The following is a 26659-nucleotide window of genomic DNA, read 5'->3' as shown; positions in this document are numbered from 1 at the left end:
TGTATTCTACATCATTCCTGAGACCCAGGACTTTCATCGATACAGAAAACAAGTGGAACAATTGGCTTTTCGAACAGGATTAAGTTTTTGGCAATTCTCTGACTTGAACTCAGGGGCTAGCAGGCCCACTTCATGAATGGTTAAATGTTGGACACCAGTCTGATGCAAGTGAAGTTGGCAGGACAATTTGAGGACCTGAGATCAAGCCCTAGGAATGGCCAATATATAAACAGGTAGATGTTTAGATTGCAGTGTGTGTGTGTGTTTGTTTGTGTGTGTGCGTGCATGTGTGTGTGTATTTACATATGTATATGCATCTATAAATATATACTGAGAGAGACAGATAGACATTTATGTAGAATCTAGTGTATAACCCAATATAAAGAGTGTTGTCTGTACCTTATTTTTATATATTCTATTACTACCAATTATTTGGTATAAAATTATGCTTCCAATTATCATGGTAGAAGAATTAACAAAGTATTAATTAATCAATGACCTATATTTATTGCATACAATCTTATACTGGAATGACTAGCTAGTTAGTAATTCAATTAATAAATTTCAAATATTCTATTAATGTTCCTATTGATAGGAATGAGTTTCCTAGGATCTTCAGCTGTGTGTAGGTGGCAGTTCTAGGAGCGATCTCAGGGCCTAGGTGTCTGGTTTGGCTCAGGCTTCACTGACAGCCCCTCAGCCATCATCCATGCAAGGTCACATACAATTTTCAAGCCAAGTCATTGAGACTCAGGAGGGTCACAGTGCTAAGGAAACAAAAGTAAAAACTGTTGTGTAACATTTCCTGGTTTTTCCTCCTCCATTTTTGTTGGTTTAATGTATTTTTGCCAGTGCTGGGAGTTGAACTCTGGTCCTAGGATCCCTGGATCATCTGTGGGTGTAAAAGTTGCACCACAGCCTAGGGTAATCATGGTTTAAGACACAATAAAATGTTTCCTTGAGCAAAAGGACCTCAGGGAAAATGTCTAGGCTCACAGTTCAAGCCCAGGACCTGCCACAAAAAAAAGAGCCAGTAACTCCATGTGTCTGTGTATGTATGCATGCATTTGTGTCAGTGAAGATCCAGAGTTGCTATGAAGAACGGCACCCAGCTAGGAAATTTGCTTTGAATAGAATGATTTCATAGCACAGAGTACTTTCAAGACAATCCATGTTTCGGGGCTCCCTCAATGTTCCCAGTGTAGCCTGAGGGGTCTCCATACCCCAGGCTGCCGGAGGAAGTCGGCTTCATTTTTGGAACAGGCAGACAAAAAGTTTCACTTCTGTAAAGCTGCATAACAAACAATTCATCCGGGCAAATTAATGAGGATGAATGTGCGCAGGTTCTGAAGGTCAGGAGAAAAAGGCCTGTTTGTACCCCAAGCTATCTCTCTCTCCAGTGGTCTGTTTTGATAGGAAACCTTCATTTGTGCCACCTTCTGTGGCAGGCCAAGTTCCCTGCACTCATCCTGTCTTTGTAAGACTATATTTCCGTGTTGAAACAAACTGCTACAATTAATTCAAGAGTCCTTCTGGCAGACAATTAGGGAGCTGAACATAATGGAATGATATATTATTGGCAAAGGTGCCTCCATGTGGTGTGTGTGTGTGTGTGTGTGTGTGTGTGTGTGTGTGTGTGTGTGTGTGTGTATGTGTGTGTGTGTGTGTGCATACACCATTCCTGGTGTTTGAACTCAGGACCTAACTGAAGAGCTAAAGTAATTCCATTTTAAGATCAAGCCCCCTGATCTGTGCTGCCCTCAAAGTAACCCCCAAAGAGAGCTGTGCTGCCAAAGAGAAAAATAGTTCTCAGAAAAACCGCAGGTTGCCACCAACCCTGCCCACCTTTAAAGAACAGAACAGTTGCCCAGGTGTTCCAGCTGAAAAAGGGAAGTGTGATCAGGGTGGACATAAACCCCCTGAACTTGTGAACTTGCTTGTGTGGAAACCCCCTAAACTTGTTTGTTTGATACTATAAAAGCTGTGTCAATTTTATGCTTGGGGCCTCTTAGCATCACCAGTTACCAAGTACACATAGGACCAAGCTCCAGCTTGCAATAAATGACTCTTTGCTGTTTGCATTGATCATGGTCTCTGGTGGTCTGAGAGGGGGTGTACGAAATCTGAGCACTTTATGTGGGAGCTTGTCCGGGATAGCCCCCCCATAAGCCACACAGATACCTGATCAGCGAGTCGTCCAGCTAGCCGGTAAGAGGGGGTGCAGCTGCTTTATGTTGCGTGTTATGTGTTTGATTTGCAAGTAGGGTTTTAGAGCTGGCAAGAAACGTTGGTAGATGTGCTACAAGGTAGCCAGCAGGCGAGTTGAAGAAATTCCCTGGGCCCTTGGGGAAGCCTTCCCCAGTGGAGTCTCGCTTCACTCTGTCGTCTTTTGGACCATGACTTGTCCGGCCTCTGCTACTCTGGGTTAAGGGTAGATTATCCACCTCCCGGGTAGGGACTCATCGGCCTCTGCCATCCTATGGGACAGGAACTCATCTGGCCTCCACAACCGTGGCTTAGGGGTGGATTCGAGCTCGAGATCAACATGCATGCTCTCTTTGTCTCATTTGTAGTTGCCATTTTAATTCAGCGCCTCTCTTTCTTTCCTTTCCTTTTTCATTTAACTTTCATTTTCGGATCAGCGGGCATCCTGGAGCCCCCCGAATGGGGTGGCCAGACGCTCCTTTCACCTCAGCCGCTCTCCCATTTTAATACTTTTGGAATTTTAGGATGACATCAAAGGTTGACTTATTCTCTAGAAGAGGAGGCAGTGGGGGAAGGGAGAACCTGCAGGATCTAGCAATAACTTTGAAAGGGGCCTGCAGGGAAAACTCTAAGCCAGATGAATCTGCCACTGACCACCAAGTGCCACCAGCAAGATCTTAGCCTCGGGCCTTGGCCCAGAGGGTCTGAGTATGGGGGGGGGAGACTGTCAGTCTGAGGGGATGGCTTCCAGGGTCTTTTTTCCCTTGCCCCAAGATGACTGAGAATTCTCCTCCACCTTGGAAGGCCTCTGGATCAACATTTGCAGGAATCTAAAAAAAATAAAGAAAAAAAGAAATCCTCTGGTGGTAAGATGTTGCCCAATTCATGGAGATCTGATTTTGTCTTTGTGGCCACTTGTCTGTCTTGTTTACTTTGGTGTCGTTTCTGTTCTATTTTTGAGGTGGGGAAATTCAGGGTGAGGGTGGCCAGCTCACTCAGCAGATTCTGAATTCAGCTTGCTGATTGAGAATGGCGCAGTTCTAGTAGGAATGAACTGAGGGCCCATTAGTCCCCAACTCAGCTTTTGGCTGTTGTCTAGTTCTGTTTTAGAATTGGTACCTGTTTTAAGTGTGGATTCTTGGTTTTTGTGTTTATTTATATTTTTGTTATTTATTTGAACATTCTGAGGAAATAAAAGTTCTAGCCTCTGGCTGGGCTCAGCCACAGACCTGCTAGGCTCACGTCACTGTGAGGTATGTAAGGTTGCTGGACTAGTCTGGTTCCTTTCAGGTGTTGGGCTGAATTTTCTCCTTGTGGAGGCTGCCTGAGCAGAGAGTGTGGAAGGCTATGTACCTGGTTTGGATTTTTCAGCGAGTCCTGACAATGTAACAATTTGTAAAGTGCTCTTGTCTAAAATTGGATAAAATTCAGGCCAGTTTAGTTTTAGGTGACCCCTTCAACCAGCCCTTCTCTAACAGGTGGGATTCAAAAGATCCGTTGATGAATTGCCTTGCTAAACAAGCGAGCCCTGGGAAAATGAAGCTTAACAAAGGTACTTAGTTTAAAAAAATACTGTCTTAAATTTTTGTTAAAAAAACTTTGAAAAAATCTATGTAAAACTGATTTTGATTTATGCACGCTTTAAGATCTGTGTGTTTTCTATGTGTTTGTAAACATGTTCAAGATAAAAATTGTCAACATGCTGTAAAAAGTGGGTGAATTTAAGTTTAAAATGTAAAAGGTTAAGAGGTTTAGACATTACTAAAAATTTAAAAAAATTTCACATTGTTTTAAATGGCTTTTTAAGGATTCTTTAACGTAAAAATTAGAAAATCTGTTATTTTAAATTTTAATATTTCTAAATGCTTTGGCAGTTTGGGATTTAGTTCCCTTGGCTAAAATTTCAGGATAAATATTAAAAATTTAAATGGAAAGGTCAATTTAGCACTGTTACAAAACATGACATGTTCTGTCTGTCTAAAACTGTATTTTATTCAAACCTCCCTACCCCCCAAAAAAGGGAAAATTTAGAAGACTACCTAAGATCTATATTTAGGGGTGAGGCTGAATAGGCAGAAGTGTAGTTAAGCTGGTCATGCGTGGTGGGACCGACCCGGGGGGGGGGTGCTTCATAGATGGTGGGACTGGCGCTGGGAGGAGTCCACACATGGTAAAAGAGGGCAAGCTGGCACAAACGCAGTTCATCTAACCTTAAAGAGTCAGATTGGGTGCAGGCACATTCCATAGGAGGGGCTGAGTTGCCCATCTTTGTTCTGTCCCTTTTCCCTGCAGATAGACCCTGAAAACGTGATGGTTAAAATGAGTGATGTGATGATCTGATTAGTATTGCTAAAACTACCCCTTGTATGTGTTAAAATTAAAATTAAAATGGCCTTCAAAAAGAGGGTTAAAAAGTTTATTTGTATAATGTAACTTGCTTTCAATGATGTTCTACAATTAGGATGTTTTTAAAAGTTATAAAGGTATTAAGCCTAGCTTCTTGGCATAGTAATGGTGATTGTAATTATTTTTTTTCTAGATTATTATTTGTTTTTATTGTGAAAATACTGTACAAAGGGGTTACAATTACATGGGCAACTGAATAGCAAAAACGCTCCTGAATGTAAAGAACACTGCTGGAGGAATATCAATACCAAACTTCAAACTCTACTATAAAGCCATAGTAATCAAAACAGCTTGGTATTGGCATAAGAACAGACCTCAGGACCAATGGAATAGAATTGAAAACCCAGAAATGAACCTACAGACCTATAGCCATCTAATCTTCGATAAGGGAGCTAAAACAATAGAATGGAAGAAAGACAACCTCTTCAGTAAATGGTGCTGGCAAAATTGGTTAACTACACGTAGAAAACTTAAGCTAGATCCTTATATATCACCCTGCACCAGAATCAACTCCAAATGGATCAAAGACCTTGAAGTCAAAGCAGACACTCTGAAAACATTACAGGATGGAATAGGAGAAACCCTAGGTCTCCTTGGCTCAGGCCGAAATTTTCTGAATAGAGACCCAGAAACACAACAAATCAAAGAAAGGTTGGACAAATGTGATTGCATAAAGTTGCAGAGCTTCTGCAGGGCAAATGACATAGCTAGCAAGATCAATAGAAAGCACACGGATTGGGAGAAGATCGTTACTAGCCATACAACGGACAAGGGTCTCATATCTAAAATATACTTGGAACTCAAAAAATTAAACCCCCCAACAACAAATCCTCAAAGAAACAACTGCCCAATAAATAAGTGGGCGAAAGACTTAAAGAGAAATTTCTCTGAAGAAGAAAGAAGGATGGCCAATAGACACATGAAGAAATGTTCAACATCCCTAGCCATAAAAGAAATGCAAATCAAAACAACATTGAGATATCACCTCACTCCAGTTAGAATGGCAAAAATCAAGAACTCTAACAACAACAGATGCTGGAGGGGATGTGGACAGAAAGGAACCTTACTTCATTGTTGGTGGGAATGTAAACTTGTTCAACCACTTTGGAAAGCAGTATGGAGGTTCCTCAAAAGACTTCACATAGAGCTCCCCTATGACCCAGCAATCCCACTTTTGGGCATTTACCCTAATGTTTACGAACAAGACCACACTAAAGCTACCAGCACAACTATGTTTATTGCAGCATTATTTACCATAGCTAAGATATGGAACCAACCCAGATGCCCCTCAGTACGTGAATGGATCAGGAAAATGTGGTATATATACAAAATGGAATTCTATGCCTCCATCAGAAAGAATGACATTGCCCCATTTGTTAGGAAATGGAAAAACTTGGAAAAAATTATATTAAGTGAAGTAAGCCAGGCCCAAAGAAATTTAGGTCCCATGGTTTCCCTTATTTGTAATATCTAGTATATGTATGAGTCAAGCAGAAAAGGTCAGATAATATGATGTCAGGAAAATGAACCCTTAAATGTGTATTTTAATGTTTTTTTTCTTTCATGCATGTGTTTCTAACACATTTATAAGATTATCTCTTTGTTGCTTTGTATGTCCCTCCCCCACAGTATAACCCCTGCTTTCACTATATTTGATGTCAGTATAACTTGTGGAGGAGATGGGGAAAAACCAGTTGTTTAAGGATACAGGTGGACCTGTTTCAACAATGAGAAGTACAAGTTGTCATGTCCAAAACGAGCTTTACAACGTTGGTGTGTGGGGGGGGGCGGAGGGGGGGAAGGAGAAGGATTGGGATTAGGGGGGGAGGGGGGAGGCTGGGAAGGGATGTGAAGGGTAAACAAAGGAGGAGGCTGCAATGCTTGGTAAGAAATGTACGCATTATCCTGCCCATGTAACTGTAACTCCTCTGTACAGTATGTTCACAAATAAAATTAAATTAAATTAAAAAAAAAAACAATTACATGGGCAAGATAATGAGTACATTTCTTATCAAGTATTGTAGGATCCTCCTTTGTTTCCCCTTCCCATCCCATCCTTCCCCTATCCCCCCATTCAAGCCTCCAATCACCCCCCACAAACTTTACAACCAAAGTTGTAAAGTTCGTTTTCGACATAACGACTTGTACATCTCATTGTTGCAATATTTCCACCTGTATCCCTATTTAAACGATTCGTTTTTTCCCTTACCCTCCACAAATTATACTAACATCAAATACAGTGAAAGCAGGGGTTATACAATGGGGGAGGGACATACAAAGCAACAAAGATATCATCTTATAAATGTGTTAGAAACAATCGCATGAAAGAAAACAGCATTTGAGTACATATTTAGGGTTCATTTCCCTAACATAAATTTATCTGAGCTTTTCTGCTTGATTCAGACATATACTATTTATTGGAAATAAGGAAAACCATGGGACCTATATTTCTTTGGGCCTGGCTTACTTCACTTAATATAATTTTTTCCAAGTCTTTCCATGTACTAACAAATGGGGCAATGTCATTCTTTATGATGGACGCATAGAATTCCATTGTGTGTGTGTGTGTGTGTGTGTGTGTGTGTGTGTGTGTGTGTGTGTGTGTCACATTTTCTTGATCCATTCATCTACTGAGGGGCATCAGGGTTGATTCCATATCTTAGCTATGGTAAATAATGCTGCAATAAACATATCGTGCTGGTACCTTTAGTGTGGTCTTGTTTGTGAACATTTGTGTAAATGCCCAAAAGTTGGATTGCTGGGTCATAGGTGCGCTCTATGTGGAGTCTTTTGAGGAACTTCCATACTCCTTTGCAAAGAGGTTGAACAAGTTTACACTCCCACCAACAGTGCAGTAGGGTTTACTTCTGTCCTCATCTCCTCCAGCATCTGTTCTTATTAGAGTTCTTGATTATAGCCATTCTACCTGGGACGAGGTGGTATCTCAATGTTGTTTTGATTTGCATTTCTTTTATGGCTAGGGAGGTTGAGCATTTCTTAAAGTATGTATTGGCCCTTTTTCATTCCTCTTCAGAGAAAGTTTCTCTTTAAGTATTTAGCCCACTTATTTATTGGGCAATTGTTTCTTTGAAGATTTGTTGTTGGGGGATTTAATTTTTTTGAGTTCCAGGTATGTTTTAAATATGAGACCCTTGTCCGTTGTTGTATGGCTAGTGAAGATCTTCCCCCAATCCGTGGGCTTTCTATTGATCTTGCAAGCTATGTCCTTTGCCATGCAGAAGCTCTACAATTTCATGCAATCCCATTTTGTCCAACCTTTCTTTAATTTGTTGTCTTTCTGGGTCTCTATTAAGAAAATTTCAGCCTGTGCCAAGGAGACAAAGGGTTTCTCCTATTCCATCCTGTAATGTTTTCAATGTCTGCTTTGACTCTGATGTCTTTGATCCATTTGGACTTGATTCTCATGCAGCATGATATATAAGCATCTAGCTTTAGTTTTCTACAAGTAGTTAACCAAGCCAGCACCATTTACTGAAGAGGCTGTCTTTCTTCCATTCTATTTTTTTAGCCCCTTTATTGAAGATTAAATGGCTATAGGTCTGTAGGTTCATTTCTGGGTTTTCAATTCTATTTCATTGCTTCTGAGGTCTGTTCTTGTGCCAGTAGCAAGCTGTTTTGATTACTATGGCTTTATAGTCGAGTTTGAAATTTGGTATTGATATTCCTCCAGCACTGTTCTTTCTGTTGAGGATAGTTTTAGCTACTCGGGTTCTTTTATTGTTCCATATGACTTTTTGGATTGCCTCTTCTATTTCTTTGAAGAATGAGATGGGAATTTCGATAGGTGTTGCATTGAATTTGTAGATAGCCTTGGGAAGTATTGCCATTTTCATGATGATGATCTTTCCAATCCAGGAGCATGGGAGTTTTTGCCACTTCTAAGTTCTGTTTTGATTTCCTTTTTCGTTTTTAAAGTTTTCATCATTGAGGTCCTTCACTTCTTTGGTTAAGTTAATTCCTAGGTATTTAATTTTTTTGTGGGGCTATTACAAATGGAGTTGCTTTCCTAATTTCACAACACTTTACCCATTGTTGGCATACAGAAAAACCATTGATTTTGGGGGGTTAACTTTATACCCTGCTACTTTGCCAAAGTTTTAAATCAACTTGAGTAATTTGGGAGTGGAGTCTATGGGATTCTTTAAATACAAGATCATGTCATCTGCAAAGAGGAAGAGTTTTATTTCTTTTTTCCCTATTTGGATCACCTTTATGTTTGCATCTTGTCTTATTGCTGTAGATAAGAATTCTAATACTAGATTGAAGAGAAGTGGTGATAGTGGACATCCTTGTCTTGTTCCTGAGTTAAGAGGAAATGATTTTAGTTTTTCACCATTAAGTATAATGCTGGCTGTAGGTTTGTCATATATAGCCATTATTGTATTGAGGAATGTTCCATGGATTCCTAATTTTTCCAGAACCTTCATCATAAAGGGGTGTTGGATCTTGTCAAATGCTTTTTTTTTTTGCATATATTGAGATAATCATGTGGTTCTTATCCTTGCTCTTGCTTATGTGATGAATTATATTAATTGATTTGCAAATATTGACCCAGCTTTGCATCCCTGAAATGAATCCTGTTTGATCGTGGTGTATGATTTTCTGGATGCGTTGTTTAAGACGACTGGCCAAAATTTTGTTGAGAAGTTTTGCATCAATGTTCATCAAAGTAATGGGTCTACAGTCCTCTCTCTTTAATGAGTCCCTGCCTGGTTTTTGGATGAGGGTTATCATAGCTTCATAGAATGAGTTCAGTAGTGAACTTTCTCTTTCAATTTTATTTAAGAGTTGGAGAAATATTGGTGTCGGCTCTGTTTTGAAGGCCTTGTAGAATTCCACTAAAAAACCATCTGGTCCTGGGCTTTTCTTAGATGGGAAGTCTCTTATTGCTGTTTCTATGTCAATCCTTGATATGGGCCTGTTAAAATGGTTTAACTCATCTTGGTTCATTTTTGGCATGTCAGTATTTGCTAGGAAAAGTCCCATTTCTGCCAAGTTTTCAAACTTATTAGCATAAAATTTTGAGAAGTATTCCCTTATAATGTTCTGTATCTTGGTTGTTCCTGTGGTGATGTTTCCATTCTTATCTCTGCGTTTATTTATTTGGGTGCGTTCTCTTCTTTTTCTGATAAGATTTGCTAAAGGGTCTGTCAATTTTATTAAATTTTTTGAAGAATCAACTCTTTGGTTTGTTGATTCTTTCTATATTTTTTGGATTCTAATTCATTTAATTCTGATTTAATTTTAATTATTTCTTTCCATCTACTGGATTGGGGTTTATCTTGCTCCTCTTTGTCAAGAAAGCTCAGATGTCTCATTAAATTGTTGGTTTCAGATCTCTCCAATTTGTTGATGTAGGAACTCAGAGCTATAAACTTGCCCCTGAGTATTGCCTTTGCTGTGACCCAGAGAAGCTGGTAATTTGCATGTTCATTGTTGTTGAATATCATGAACATTTGAATTTCCTTTCTCATCTCTTCCATGACCCACTCGTGAATCAGCAGTGTGTTGTTCATCCTCCATGTGTTACAGGATTTTCTTTGGTGGCTTTTGGTGTTGAGTTCTAATTTTATTCCCTTGTGGTGTGAGAGAATGCAAGGTATAACTTCACTGTTTCTGAATTTGGACAAGTTTGCTTTGTGGCCTAAAGTGTGGTCTATTTTGGAAAATATTCCTTGTGCTGCTGAGAAAAACGTATATTCTGATGCTGCTGGGTGGAATATTCCATAGATGTCTGTTAAATCTGGTTGATCTATGCAGTTTTTTAGATCTCCAATTTCTCTGTTGAGTTTTTCTGAGTTTATCTATCTAGTGGGGAAAGTGATGTGTTAACGTCCCCAACAATTCAAGTCTTTGGAGATATTGGGATTTGGGGGAAAATAGTGTTTCTTGCATAATTTTGGGTGCTCTGTTGTGTGGTGAATTGTGATTGTAATTCTTGCATTAAGAATAAATTCCATATGATTTTAAAAGTTTTAATGTGTATTTGTTTTAAAACAAGCAGCCATGAGACTTCCAGATTTTTCTGTGCATGTGATAGTGTAGAATTGAACCCAAGGCTTCATATATATGAGGCAAACCCTTTACCACTGAGCCCAGGAATGACAAATGTAGAAATACATATGTAGATTGTTACATATATATATATATATATATGTATGTAAGCACATATATATATGTATAAAACAAGACACAGATGTCTGTATATTATCTAATTTTATATACTATATTACTACCAATTATTGATAAGTTATTCCTTCATTTATTTAAATATTACGGTTAAATACATAACAAAGTATTAATTGAAAATTAGTCAACGTACTATAATTATTGTGTATAATTTAATCATAAACTAACTACTAATGTAATTATTACTTTACAACATTCCATTCGTATGGATGTATATTGGAATGTGTTTCTTAGGATCTCCTTCCATTCATAGGTGGCAGTCCCGGGATTCGCACCCCAGGCCTAGGTTGTTGGTTTGGGCTATGGCTTCCCTGATAGCCCACCAAACTTCAGCAGTGCAATGTCATGTACACTATCTGGGCCCTGTCATTTAGACCCAGGATGGTTGCAATGCAAAGGATAAAACAATGTAATACCACCTTCTGGAACTTCCCAGTTTTGTACTTCTCCTTTTTTTCCCCCTCTGCATTTTTTTTTCTTTTTTTTCGGTTTAGGGGCCAGAACTCTGGCTCTGGTGTTGTACCTCAACTCTTCAGCTCAAGGCTATCACTCTACCACTTAAGTCATAGCGCTACTTCTGGCTTTTTTCTGCTTATGTGGTGTTGAGGAATCGAACCCTGGGCTTTATGCATGCAAGGCAATCACTCTATTACTGAGCTTCTTTCCCAGCACTTCTCCTTTTTTGCCAGTCCAAAGATTTGAACTCTGGTCGTAGGATCTCAGGATGGGCTGTGTGTCCAGAGTCTGCACCCCAGCCTAGGATGATCGAAGCTGACGCAGAGTTGTCACAAGCTGAGTTCAAACCCCAGTCCTGGCCAAAAAAATCAAGGCTCTGGCTTGGAATTTGCACCATTTTTCTTGCAGGCCTGGGATTTGAACTCAAGGTCTGGGTAACTCTGTGGCACTGTTGGGGAGAGTAAGCTTACCGTCGTTGAAGACAAGAATTTCAGCCCAGTTTCCAGGGCCCGAATTCAAGCCCCAGCATTGAAAAAAAAATATTCGTATATGAGATCTATTTACGTACATGGGTTTATTCCATATGATATTTATTACCCTTGTTTTTTATTTTATTTAGTATTATTACATATATAATATTTATTTCATTTATTACATTTTATCACATGGATGTATTTGCATAAGGATTATAGATCATACTGAGACCCAGGACTTTCACAGAGAAGGAAAAACATGTGTCAAAATTGTCTTCTGACTCCACATATAAACTTCTGGCAATGCTGAGATTTTAATTCACAGCTCACAATGCCCAATTCATGAAAGGGTCAGTTGTACTACAAAAGCCTTTGGCAAACTGAGCTGCCAGCCAGTTCTGTGGAACAAGCCATAGTAATGGCTGATAGATATAGATAAAGATGTGGATATAGATATATAGACAGACAGAGAGAGAGAGTGAGAGATAGATAGATAGATAGATAGATAGATAAATAGATAGATAGATAGATAGATGTGTAGTTTGCAATATATATGAGAGAGAAAATGTGAGGATATTAAATTATACATTTTATGAATTATTATTAAATTATGCCTCCATTTAATGAAGTAGCATTAATGTAAAAGTAGTCAGTATTTTTTAATTGGGAGAATCATACAAAGGAGCTAGAATGGAAGACATACTAAAATATTTTTCGTGTGGCATTCTATAAGAGAATCATGAACTAATTGCAAATTTATTTGTTACTTTTATAACAATCCATTAAGCATTCACATGAATAGGAAAGATTTTCTCAAGATCTCCCTCCATTTGTAGGTGGCAGTCCTGGCAATCAAATTCCAGGCCTGGGTAGTTTACTTCGAAATGCAAACCATTAGCATGACACTGTGAAGATTTCAGTTTGTCACAATGAAAAAAAGAACAAGAATAAACGAAAGCCAGGTGTTAATTACTCCTGCCTTTAATCCTAGCTCTTCAGGAATCTGTGAGGTAGAGAATGCCAGTTTGAATTCAGCCTGGACAGGAAGTCCACAGCACTCTTATTCGAAGTTATCAAAGGAATAAAAAATCTCCATGAATGGAGCTGTGGCTCAAGGGCAGAGCTCTACCCTTGAGCAAAAGGAGCTCAGGCACAGTGCCTAGGCTCCTAATACAACCCCCGGACCTGCCTAAAAAGAAACAAACAAAAAAATCAAGTGACTCCTTGTCTCCCCATGTATGTATGGATGTAATTTTATCGGTGAAGGTCCAGAGTCCCTAAGATGAAAGGCACCCAGCTAGGAAATTTGCTTTGAATAGAATGATTTCATAGCAGAGACAGTGCTTTCAAGACAGTGCATGTTCCGGGTCTCCCCTCACTGTTCCCATTGTAGCCTGAGGTTTTCTCGGCACCAGGGACTGCTGGAGGAACTCTGCCTCATTGTTGGAACAGGCAGACAAAAGGCCTCACTCTTGTACAGTTGTGTAACATGCAACTCCATCAAGGCCGATTAGTGAGGAGGAGTGTGGTCGGGCTCTGAAGGCCAGGAGAAAAAGGCCTCTTTGTACCCCAAGCCATCTCTTCTCCCCAGTGCTGTTTTCACAAGAAGCCTTCATTTGTGCCACCTCCCATGGCAGGCCAAGTTCCCTGCACTCATCCTGTCTTTTTGTTAGACTATGTTCCAGTGCTGAAATAACCTGCTACAATTAATACAAGCGTCCTTCTGGTAGACAACAAGGGAGCTGAACCTAATAAAATGCTTCATTATTTGCAATGGTGTATTGCTAGGTTTCTGGAAGCTTGCTAAATCAAAGCACATGTTTAATATCACAATGCTTCCTGTCATTTAGGGCTGGTGAAGCTCATCAGGTTTTGAAACATTTGACCTCTCCTAGTTAGGCTCTGGGTGGCTAGGTTTCAGGGTTGAACACAGGGCCTGGGTGCTGACCATGAGCTCAGAACTGGAGCTCAGTGCTTTAACAGTTGGTTTCACAGCTTCACTTCTGGTATCTGTGTGTGTGTGTGTGTGTGTGTGTGTGTGTGTGTGTGTTTGCGCATACACTTGTCCTGGAGCTTGAAATCAAGACCTGAACACTGTACCTGAGTTTCTCCAGTACAAGGATAGCACTCTACCACTTAAGCCACACAGGCACTTCAGACTTTTTTCTAGTGATGTGGTACTAAGGAATCAAACCCAGGGATTCATACATGCACTCTACCCCTAAGACACATTCCCAGCCCTCAAATTCAGGTTTATTTCTTTCTTCTCTTGGAAGTTGGAGGAATTGATGTCTAGGCCTGGGTGCTGTCCTTGAGCTCTTCAGCTAAAGCCAAGTGATCTATCACTTGAGCTACAGCACCCCTGCAGGTTTTTGGTAGTTCAGTGGAGAGAAACCTTTCAAGGAATTTCCTGCCCAGCCTGGTTTTGGGCTGTGATCATCAGCTCTCAGGCTCCTGAGTAGCTAGGATGACAGGTCCAAATCACTGGCGCCCAGCTTCCATTTCGTGTTTCTAAGTGGTGAATAGGAGATAGTAGTCTCTTAGGACCTTTTGTGTCTGGGATAGTTTGGAACCCAGATCGTCAGGTCTCAGCTTCCTCAGTAGGCAGGATGACAGACCTAAGCTGCAGATCCTAGACTGTAACACTCTGTTGCAAGGGGGTTCTTGGCTCCACGTGATAGGGAGCTATCGATGAGCCCAACAGGGAAGGGTCAGTGGCTAGGCCCTGAGTTCAAAGTTCATGACTGAGAAAAATAAACCCAAACAATTGTCTGTAGGAGACAACTCACTAGAGTTAGGAAATACATAATTTTGGCCTTGATATGGGGATATATCTGAGCCTCAAATTTCTCATCTGCACAATCATCTTACTTGTGGAACTCTTATAAGAACCAGATGAAAAAAATGCACCGTGTAAAGGACTCAGCACACAACACATCATAAAGGACTCATCAAATAGCTGTATCCCACACACTGTCATTAGAATTAGAGTGCTTTCATCAGAATCACCATTCTTTCAGAATCACATCACAAACCATACAAAGTTCACATCTAATGATTTTGAGGGGTGGGGTTTTTTTTGGAGGAGGTGGAGTCAGCCACAGGGATTGTATTGAAAGTTTGGGGGTACTGTCCTACGATCTTTTGCTCAAGGCTAGAGCTCTACCACTTTGAGCCACAGCTCAGAGTTTTGCTGACTTCCTGCCAGGGCTGGATTTTAAACCCATCAGGGTCAGATCTCAGTCCCCACGTATCTTGGATGACAGGGGTTAATGAGCCAGTGGCATCTGGTTCTGTGGAGCCATTTACCTCTGGCTAAGTCAGGTTAGATGGCAGCTGTCAGCAACAGACTCCTGGCTTGCTCTGTGATGAGGTATTTGCAGTGTTATCATTATATATTTGCAGTAAAAATATTCTATCTTTATTTGGTGCCATTCCTGGGTCTTGAGTAAGAGTCTAGACAGAGTCCCTAAGCTTTTATGCTCAAAGCTAGTGCTTTTAGTGGATGATTATTGTAATTTTTCCTGTGGTATCTCTGATATTATTGATTTGGGTCTCCTCTCTTTTGTTCATTACTCTTGCCAGTGGTCTGTCAGCTTTATTGAGATTTTTTAAACAGCTTTTTGTTTTATTAATTTTATTAATAATTTTCTTTGTATCTCATTAATTTCAGCTATTATTTCAGTTATCTTTTTCTCTCTAGCAACTTTAGGTTCAATTTTTCTTGTTCCTCTAGCAGTTTTAGTTGCATCATAACATTGTTTACCTGGTCTATGTTTCCTTTTTTTAATTTTTTAATTTATTTTTATTGTGAAAATACTGTACTGAGGGGTTACAATTACATGAGCAAGATGGTGAGTACATTTCTTATCAAGCATTGTAGCCTCCTCCTTTGTTTCCCCTTCACATCCCTTACCATCCTCCCCCTGCCCCCCCACCCAATCCCCCCTGCTCCCCCTCTTCCCCCACCAAAGTTGTAAAGTTAGTTTTCGACATAACGACTTGTATATCTCATTGTTGCAATGGGTCCACCTGTATCCTTACTTAAATAATTTGTTTTTCTCCTTCCCCTCCACAAATTGTACCGACATCAAATACAGTAAAAGCAGGGGTTATACTGTGGGGGAGGGACATACAAAGCAACAAAGAAATATTCTTATAAATGTGTTAGAAACAATCGCATGAAAGAAAAAAAAACCATTTGAATACATATCTTAGGGTTCATTTCCCTAACATCACCTTATCTGACCTTTTCTGCTTGACTCAGACATATACTAGATATTGCAAATAAGGAAAACCATGGGACCTATGTTTCTTTGGGCCTGGCTTAATTCACGTAACATAATTTTTTCCAAGTGTTTCCATTTCCTAACAAATGGAGCAATGTCATTCTTTCTGATGGAGCATAGACTTCCATTGTGTATATATACCACATTTTCTTGATCCATTCATCTACTGAGGGGCATCTGGGTTGGTTCCATATCTTAGCTATGGTAAATAATGCTGCAATAATCATAGTCGTGCTGGTAGCTTTAGTGTGGTCTTGTCTGTGATCATTTGGGTAAACACCCAGAATTGGGATTGCTGGGTCATAGGGGAGCTCTATGTGGAGTCTTTTGAGGAACCTCCATACTACCTTCCAAACTGGTTGAACAAGTTTACACTCCCACCAACAATGAAGTAAGGTTTCCTTCTGTCCACATCCCCTCCAGCATCTGTTATTATTATAGTTCTTGATTTTAGCCATTCTAACTGGGGTGAGGTGGTATCTCAATGTTGTTTTGATTTGCATTTCTTTTATGGCTAGGGAGGTTGAGCATTTCTTCATGTGTCTATTGGCCATCCATCTTTCCTCTTCAGAGAAGTTTCTGTTTAAGTCTTTAGCTCACTTATTTATTGGGCAGTTGTTTCTTTGAGGATTTGTTATTGGGTTATTTAATTTTTTGAGTTCCAAGTATATTTTAAATGTGAGACCCTTGTCCGTTGTATGGCTAGTGAAGATCTTCTCCCAATCCGTAGGCTTTCTATTGATCTTGATATGCATGCTGAGAGCAATAAATTTGCCCCTCAGGACTCCTTTCACTGGGTCCCATAGGTTTCTTTCTGATGTATTTTCATTTTCATTGAATTGTAGGAACTTTTTAATTTTTTCTTTAATTTCTTCTGTAACCCATGTATTGTTCCAAGAATGTTGTTTAATTCCCATATGTTTAAGTTTTATCTACTTTATGCCTTGTTATTGAGAACCAGTTTGATTCCAGTATGGTCAGATAGAATACAGGGTACTATGTCGATCCTCTTGTATTTGCTTAAATTCCTTGTATGAACTAACAAATGATCTATTTGAGAAAAAGTTAGGGAGTTTGCAAGAATAAGACCCTGCTGGTGGGAATGCCTGTAATTCTAGCTACTCAGGAGGCTCACATCTGAGTATTCAGTTTTAAAGCCATCCCAGGCAAGAATGTTCATGAGGATTTTCTGGGGTAGTTCAGCACCACACCCTGCCTCAATTCTGTGGCTGTTCACCACCTTTGCCAGCATGGGCTGGGCTGAGCTGCTTATGCAAGCCAGTATGGAGAGATGCTGCACCCCACTGCACGTCTGTAGTTGTTCACAGCCGCTGTCGATGCCACTGCTGCTGCCACAACTGATGCACTGCTTGAGCTGCTGCCACTGCCCCAGGATCAGCTGGGCCACATATGCAAGCCAGACACTCCACCACGAGTCAGGTGTTAGACACTGCTCTGCCTCTGGCTTGGCTGGGCCGCTTATGTGGGTCAATATGGAGAGGCACAAACCACCAGGGGTCTGGAGTTGTTCACTGCAGCTGTTGCCACCTTAGCCACCGCTGCCGCCCTTGGCTGGTCTGGGCTGTTCCTGTGGGCTAGTGCCAAGAGGCATCGTGCCCGGAGTCTTGGTGGTTTGCTGCCACTGCCAGTTGCTGCTGCTCCTGCTCCAGGTTAGGCTAGGCTGTTTACACCAGCAGGACAGAAATACCACAGTGTGAGTCTAGGGTCATTCACCACTGCTGAAAGCTGCTGCTGTTCCAGACTGGATTGGGCTGCTTGCACCAACCAGGCAGAGGCGCCATGCCAGGGCCACTGAGGGAAGTCTTCATGCCGGCTCTGCATTTGAGATTTCTGTTTGTATTCTCTGGGTTGGCACTGTACCTTGGGAGTCTTCTGGGAGCCTTGGGATGCTTGCCTGTGCGTGGTCTATGGAGGGTCCAGAGCCAGGATACTTAAGCAGCCTGGCACGAATCCCCACAACTTAAGCTGCTCAGCACAGAGCCCCATCACCAACAAGGGGTGGGGGAAGTGTCTTCCCACTTTACTGTCTGTGTAGATTTTTCCCTTTTCTTTTATCACTTCCTATATCTCTCTGAGCAATTGCATTTTTTTTTGGGGGGGGGGAGGGTGTCACTTGGTGAAACAGAGCATTGAAAGCCAAACACTGTTTTTGGTTGGAGAGAGCTGTGGTGTTTCCCTGCTGTTCCATTGCCATCTTGGCCCCTCCTTGTCAGGTGGAATTTTTCTTAGGCGGCAAGTGGGCCTTGGTTACCAAAGGATAGGTACATAAAAGAATATGTTGTAAAGCCAGCAATTTGTAGTTAGACATTTCTGTTAATATAGCCTTCACAAGATTAGGGAACAAAGCGGGTGGTCTATCCTAAAGTATTTCAAAGGGATTAAATTCTTTAACATAATGGCTACATCTTGCTTGAAGAAGAGCAAAGTGAAGGAGACTTACGTAGCCAAGGCCAGTCTCTGTATTTAATTTAGTTAAAGTTTCCTTTAAGGTCATACTCATTCTTTCTAGTGCCTTGAACTCTGAGGTCTATATATGGATTGTAACTTCCAATTTATTCCTAGGGCATTAGTTAATAATTGAGAACTTAGGCCATGAATGCAGTGCCAACTTCGGACCCCACACCTAAGGGTAAGTCAAATCAAGGAATTATTACATGCCTCAGCTCAGCCTGAAAAAGTGTCCACTATTATAATAGATACCAATACCCATACTTTCCAGGCTTTACCTCTGTGAAGTCCACTTGCCCAATTCACCAGCTGAGGTTCCTCACATATGAATTCTTTCCATATGTTCCAGCTTTTCAGCTTTTACCTGTTGGAAATTACCTACACACATTACAAAGGATTGTCAGGCTGAGGCCCCACTGGTTTTCAGAACAGTCTTAGGCAGTAGCCTCGGGCAATTTACCTTGGTGCAAATATCTACATATAAACTGACAGCTTAAGCCTGTATGCATTTTTCCCAAGTTTAGTTTCAAAATTTGCACACTTATTACCACTGTTTTTGCTTCTTCCTTTAATCTTAAGAACTAGTAGCTCTAGAGACCCCGTTGGTTTTAGAGTGGTCTCCCAAGCTACCTAACCAGCTCAGATGTTTCTCTGTATCTTAGGGTCTCTAGTTTCTTTAACTCCTGTATAGTACTCTGAACCTTGGATACTTCTTCCATTTTATTCTCCTCCTTTTCTCTCAAACTTGCTTTCATGATCCCACTCTCCTTCTCAATGTGCTCCTTAACCTGCAAATGTTTTGGCAGGGTCACATGAGAGTTCCTTTGACTGGCCAACTGCTGTTCCTTCTCACAACCCCTTTGCTTGCTCTTCAGCTCCTTCCTTAAGTTCACAAAGGTGCTATTGAGAGGTAAATTTTCCCACCTCCACCTGTTCCATTGGGACATGATATTTCTGCATTACATTTATGGTGAAGATCTCAGCAGTCTTTTTGGCTTTTTACTCTAGTAGTTTCTCTTTCTAGTTTTCCACTTCACTGTATTTTTGTGACAGATCTTTCAACTGTTTGTTTAGCTCTTCTGTTTTTCTTCCCAATGCTCTTTTCCTTTCCCCGGCATTCTTTATCAGACCATGTGGTCCTTTAACTCTTACTGAAGAGTAACAATCTCTTTCTTGAGCCTGATATTTCCTGTTCACTTTTCTTGGCCTCATCTTCTATGACATAGCACTTCCTCGTCTTTCTGTATAACTATTCTTATCTTTTTTCTCTGTTGTTTTGAATATCTGGTGACACTCTTCAAAGCTTATAATCAACATGTACTTCAGCCTAATACATTCTTATATCAGGTCCAGCTCTTTTATTATGTCCACTGTTTCTTAATGAAGCATCAGTATCTCTTCTTGGCCTCACTTGTGGTTAGCAAGGATGGTAGCATTGCTGTCTTGTGCTTCTGTTGGCCTCTGACCTATGGTCCCCTAACTTGCCTCATGCTCACCCAGGCTAATGTACTTGAATTTCATTTAATTCTGACTGTTTTCTAGGTTCCCTTTGAGGATTTTCTTCACATTTTTGACTCTCACAAGTTCGTAATTTATATTTTCAAAGCTTTTATTCACGTCAATAATTCTCTGGGTTCTCCAGTGTACTCTTCTATTTGCTTTTAACCTCTTAGTGGGTTTTGTTTAGCACATATTGGAGATTCAGTATTTTATAAACTGTGTTTTGAGATAGAAGTGTGTGAATTTTTTCTTTGCCACATTTCTTCTTAATTTTATAGGGCTGTTTTTAAATTCAACACAGTTGGAATTCAGAGCCTCAAGCTCCTTTGCATGTTTCTCCAGAGATACAATCACATTTTCCAGGTGTTAATGGGATTACATAACCTGTCATTTTCAATCTTTCTCCCCCTTGGACATTCCTTTTTCTAATGTCCATTTTTCTTGCAATAAGCACACTGATCTAGTCCTAGAGGTTCCCTACTGCCATTTGCAAATGAATTGTACTGTCTTTGCCAAGGGTTTCTTGATCCCTATTCTGGTGCTCCTACCAAAACTCAAACTCCCTTCTTACTCTTTTTTTTCCCAGGGTACCTCTGTTGTCAAACACCCACTGGGCAACCACTTCCAACTCAAAATACACCTTTCCCTCAAAACTTTATAACTTTTGAAGCTTTCTTCTAAGATATGGGGCTGACTAACAAAAGCCATATTTAGGGCTCTTTGATTCTCCAAGGCTTCAAGATCTATAGGCCTATAGGTCCTATAGGCTTCTGGGAGAAGTTTCAGAAAAGCATTAGGGTACTCACTGGGGAACTCTCCCATCTCACTTACCTTTCTGGCTTTCCAGCCTCTGCTGTATCACTGCTAACCAAACCTGGCAATAATTGGTAAGCACCTCCATACCTCAATTGCTGTTAGTCTCAGCTTGGATAAATCTGGGGAAAGACTTGATCCAAATGGTCTGGTTCAATAGTGGAGCTACTGTCCGGTCCAGGGACCACATTCAAGTTACTGAGCAGTATTCACTCCCTTTTCTACCAGGTGAAAATCATCTGTAAAGTTTGCTGGCACTCATCCCAGTTGTGCGTGTGTATGAAAATTACTGTCTCTAATGAGGTAATGAGCCCTGGTTGTTGTTTTTTCTGAAAAGGATGGATTTTGCTGTTTCCAGTAATACAGGTCACTAGTTGTAAAGGGACCATATATTAAAAAGGGGACCTGCCTACCATCTGCTCCATGTTCCCGTCTCAAGGGTAATAAGGGTAACATACTTGTACCACCTCAGGATGGTACAAGTAACCAATTTTCTCATGGGAGGACTTAACATTAGAGGTGCTGATGACAAAGAATAGGAGAAAGAGTACATCAGTGCATCTTCCTCTGAGGGATTCTGTATCCCTGGGGGAGAATATTTTTTGGATATGACAAATTTAGGCCTTGTTCTCCCATCCTGAGAAAAGGAGTAAACAGAGGGTCATACAGGACACAGAACTATCAGCATGCACACACAGAACAATAGCCACAGACACTTAACCCACATGCCCCAAACCTCTCAATGTTGACCTCTATAGGAGGTCCCAGATGATAGAGAGGACATTCCAGATTGCCTCTTGAGGAGGTCGCAGATGACCTCTGGAGGATGTCACATATGTCCTCCTTAGGAAGCCCTAGATGACCTCTCATGGATGTTCCAAATGGCTTCCCAAGGAAGTGTCAGATGACTTCCAAAGGAGGTCCCAGATGTCCTCTCAATGAGGCTGAGATTACCTCACCAGTAGCTTCCAGATGGCCACTCAAGGAGGCCACATATGAACTCCAGAGAAGGTTCAAGATAACTCTCTTGAGAAAGCCACAGATGACATCCTATATGGCTTCTCAAGGAAGTTCCAGATGATGTCCAAAGACAGCCATATATTTCTTATCAAGGTAACCTGAGATGACCTCCAAAAGAAGCTCCAGATGACCTCAGGAGGTGGTCCTAGATTGCCTCTTAAGGAAGCCCCAACCCAGATGCCCCTCAGTAGATGAATGGATCAAGAAAATGTAGTATATATACACAATGGAATTTTATGCCTCCACCAAAAAGAATGACTTTGCCCCATTTGTTAGGAAATGGAAAGACTTGGAAAAAATTATATTAAGTGAAGTAAGCCAGGCCCAAAGAAACTTAGGTCCATGGTTTCCCTTATTTCCCAATCACTACTTTTATAGAGGTCTCAGATGACCTCCTGAGGAAGCCCCAAATGACCTCTGGAGAAAGTCCAAGATGGCCCCAGGAGAAGGCTCCAGATGACCTCCAGGGTAGGTCTCAGATGGCTTCCCAAGGAAGTTGCAGATGTACTCTTGATGAGGTTCCAGATGGCTTCCCAAGGAAGGGCTACATAACCTCTCAAGGAGGTTCCGGATGGCTTCCCAAAGAAGCCCTGCATGACCTCTCAAGGAGTTCCCAGACGGCTTCCCAAGGAACCAACAGATGACCTCCAGAGGGGATCCCCAATCAGGCTGGCAAGCTTGCCCACACACCCCTAGAGGACCCTAAATGACTTTTTGTCCATGATTATCCTCCGGAGACAAACACTTGAGGTAGACTCTCAACCCTGAGTGCTGACACTCTCACCTATGGGGATTTTTCCCTGAGGCCAAGGCCTGATGCCATCCAAATGGATTATCTCGATGGGGGTCTCCAAAAATTAAGACCTCTATAGTTCAAGAGAATCCATAGAGACACATTTAATATCATAAATGTTCTCCTAACCACCAACCCCCAAAATTATGAAATCCAAAACTCCAAACATCAAAGGGCCAGCCTTTTTTACCCTTTCTTTTGTCTTTCCACTACAGAACTATACTTCCTTCAAGGTCTTTCCCTATCTCCCTTCTACCAGTTCCTTCTTCTCTTCAGGCCTCTTCACTCTCCACAGGCCTGAACTGCTTTGAATGGGTCGTCAGTTGCCATCCTTTACCTCCTGCCCTCCCTCAACTTCTTCTCCTCCCAGGTCTTTCTCCTTCTGCTATCAAACCACTTCCTTCCTTACAGGACTTTTCCCTTTTTCTCTCTCCTTCTATTGCTCTGAACCAGAAGCCTATATAACGTCTGTACCCCTTCTTCACTCCAACTGCCTAACAGTTTTCAACTGTCAAATCCCAAACTGCCCACAGTCAAATTACTTCTCCACAGCTCAGCACGTGATGATTAATGCTCCAGCCCCTCCCACAGAATGCCCCACCGTCTTTGGTGGCATACTTCATCCTCTCCAGCTGGCCAGGAGATGGGGCCACACTGGTTATCTAAGCCTGTAGATTATCGGGGCCCTGCTGATTATTACAGTATCCTCCTTGTGAACTAGTAGCAATTGAAATTGGAAATTTGATTGTGATATTACAAATTCGTTGTGACATCACAAACACATGTTGACATCATCACCACCATGACATCACAAACCCATGGTGACAACATTGTCATTGTGACAACATGATTCCCTTGTGACATCTCAAACCTATTATGATCTCTTAGCTTCTTTGAAAAATCACATGCCCTTTTCAACATCAGTCCCTTTGTGTACCCATATCCTTGTTGTTAACTAATGACAATGGAAAGCAGACATGCCATTATAACATCAAAAAGTGTTTGTGACATCCTCAACAGTATGACATCACATTTTCATTATAAGCGCATCACCTCATTGTGACATAATCAAACTCAATGACATAATCGTATTATGACAACAATTCTCATTTTGACATCATAGACATATTGTGAATTCCTATTCTGTGATTTCATTGTATTTCATATGTGGCATGAGAGTTGCTATCAGAAACGCATCTTTGTGCCTAAATAACCATTTTGACATCATAATCACTTTGTGCCATCACAGTGCCATTGTGATGTCACTAGCACAATGTGACAGCACAAACTTCTCCTCTCCTCCTAACATTTGTGACATGCTGACATTGTGATATCAGACTTTTTGCCCTCATAATTTGTTTTCAACCTCATATTTCATGTATGACATTAGATACCAGAAATCCACTGTGACATCATGACCATTGTGACATCACACTGAAAGATGTAATGATCATAGTGTCACATTGTGGCATCACAAAAGGTATTGATGTCACAATTAATTGATGATGATCTACAGGTAAGGGGTCAGAGTAGGTCTATGATGTCACAGTTGGTTGGTGATATCCAAATGGCATAAAGGATCTCATTTATCATGAAATCACAGAGAATATGAGTTCCAAAACAGACTGTGCTATCTCCAAAGGCATGTGTTGTCACAAATGTGATGAAGTCCTAGGAGGATTGTGATGTCACAGTGTGACACAATATTTATGATGTCTGTCAGTATGATGTCACAATGATCATGATGTCACAGTGGATTTCTGATATCACATATCATAACTGAAATATTATAAGGTTGAAAATAGATTATGAACTCATAAAGGGCCTAAGACATCACAATTGCAGAACATCACAAGACTTATGAGGACAGGTCAAGTTTGTGATGTCAGTGTGTTAGTGATACCACCATGGCACTGTGATAACACAAAGTGATTGTGATGCCATACATTTATGAGATCACAATGGTTTTCTGATATCAACCCACAGGCCACATCATTTGAAAGAGAATGAAATAGAATAGACATTTACAAGGTATCTATGACATCACAATGATAATATAATGTCATAATGCTATGAGGTCATTGTAAATTGGTGATGTTGCAAGGAGATAATGGTGTCACTCTGATGATGGGGTAACAAAGGTTTGTGATGTTACAATGGCATATATGAATACAATTGTCATGTGTTCACAATGAGGTTATGGGTATACAAAGGGACTGAAATGTCACAAATGTCATGTGTGTTTTCAAAAGTACTTAGGGGCCATGATAGCTTCATGATACACAGTTGTGATGAGTTCACAATAGGTTTTTGATGTCATGATGATTTTGTAATATCTTAAACACATGTCCAATTTCAATTGCTTTTTCACAATGTGCATACAAGTTCACAGAAGGAGCTTGAAGTCCTAATGGACATGAATTTTTAAAAATGTTATGAGGCCATATTAGGTTTGTGAATACACAATGGGACATTAATATCACCATGGCAATGTCAACTCACTGCATCATGTCAAAATATTATTTTGGTGTCACAATTAGTTGATGATGCCACATTGGTGATGAGGTCACAAAAGATTGGTGATGTCACAATGTGTGAGGCATGTCAAAATGACATAATGTTTCTCAATTGTCTTTAACTTACAATGAGTATCTGAGTTCACAGGACTGTAGTTTTTCCAAAAGTATGTGTTGTCACAAATATATTGAAATCCAAAAAGGTTTGTGATGTCAGAATTTGACGCAATGGTTATGACATCTGGCAGTGTGATGTTACCATGGTCATGATGTCACTGGGAATTTGTGATATCAAACGTCATATGTGAAATCTAATGAGGTCCACAACAGATCATGAGGACAAAAAGGCTTAAAAAAATTGCAGCATGTCACAACATTTATGATGACAGGATAGGTTTGTGATGTCATGGTAGGTTAGTGATATCACAATGACAATGTGATGTACAAAGGGGTTGTGATGTCACAATGGTTATGAATTCAAGATTTGTTTATGATATCAACCTACAGGCCACATTGGAAATGCAATGAAATCACAGAAAAGGCATTCATAATGTGTCTATCATGTCACAATGACAATGTGAAGTTATAATTCTATCATATTATTTTACTTTTGTGATTTCAGAATGAGCAGATGGTGTCAAAACTACAATGTGATGTCACAATTGTGATGATCTCACAAACTTTTTGATGTTAAAATGTCATGTTTGATTCTCAATTGTCAATATTTCATGGTGGGGATTTGGGTACACAAAGGGACTGTGATGTCACAAAACTATGTATTTTTTTCAAAGGTTATAAGAGGTCATAATAGGTTTGGGATGTCACAATGTGATCCTGGTGTCAAAAACAGCAATGTGATGTTACAATGTGTTTGTGATGTCACAGTGTTGGTGAGGTCACAATGGGTTAGTTATATCATGAGTTTGTAATATCACAAATTTGTCCAATTTCAATTTCTCCTAGATCACCATGATACACTTAATAACCAGCAGTGACCCTATCATCCATGGGAACAGATAGTCATCATGGCCTCCTGGTCTGGACCACAGGAGAGGCGGGTGCATGCAGCTGAAAGGAGCAGCACATGCTGCTGAAGGAGATAGGTTGTCAAGCCCCACATTGTGAGCTGCCATGAAGTGATTGGGCATGGACATTTGGGAAGTGATGATTGAAAACTGTTATGCAGGAAACATACTGCAGTGGGGGAAGGGTACAGCCTATACATAGGCTGCATGTTCAGAGCAACAGAAGGGGAGAGAAAAAAGGGAAATGCCTGGAAGGAAAGAAGTAAAGAGACTGCAGGAGGGTAAAAACCTGGGAGGAGAGGAAATTGAGGGAGACCAAGAGGTGAAGGATGGCAACTGGCCACCTGGACAGGGCAAGGCAGGCCTGTCAAGAGTAGAGAAGCCTGAAGAAAAGAAGGGAATGGTGAAAGGAAAAAAATGAAAAGACCTGAAAGGTAGGACAGGTCTGTAGAGAAGGAGGATGAATAGAAAGAAAAAAACCTTG

The 26659-nt window shown here is 40.6% G+C and overlaps 1 long non-coding RNA gene across 2 annotated transcripts; it reads left to right on the top strand.

The window, feature by feature from the left end:
• Nucleotides 1-2008: 2008 nt before the first annotated feature.
• On the top strand, nt 2009-26280 carry LOC122125947. 2 transcript variants are annotated; one of them, XR_006150808.1, is made up of 3 exons: nt 2009-2208; nt 3684-3757; nt 26114-26280. It is a non-coding gene; the product is annotated as an uncharacterized LOC122125947 (long non-coding RNA). The 2 variants fall into 2 exon arrangements; XR_006150809.1 differs by lacking the exon at nt 26114-26280 and adding an exon at nt 21050-21100.
• The last annotated feature ends 379 nt before the right edge of the window (nt 26281-26659 follow it).

Source organism: Dipodomys spectabilis, unplaced genomic scaffold, assembly GCF_019054845.1.
Source record: "Dipodomys spectabilis isolate Male_0828 unplaced genomic scaffold, ASM1905484v1 ptg000268l, whole genome shotgun sequence".
Taxonomy (NCBI): domain Eukaryota; kingdom Metazoa; phylum Chordata; class Mammalia; order Rodentia; family Heteromyidae; genus Dipodomys; species Dipodomys spectabilis.
The sequence above is the reverse complement of the archived record's forward strand: the minus strand, read 5'-3'. Positions and strand labels throughout refer to the sequence as shown.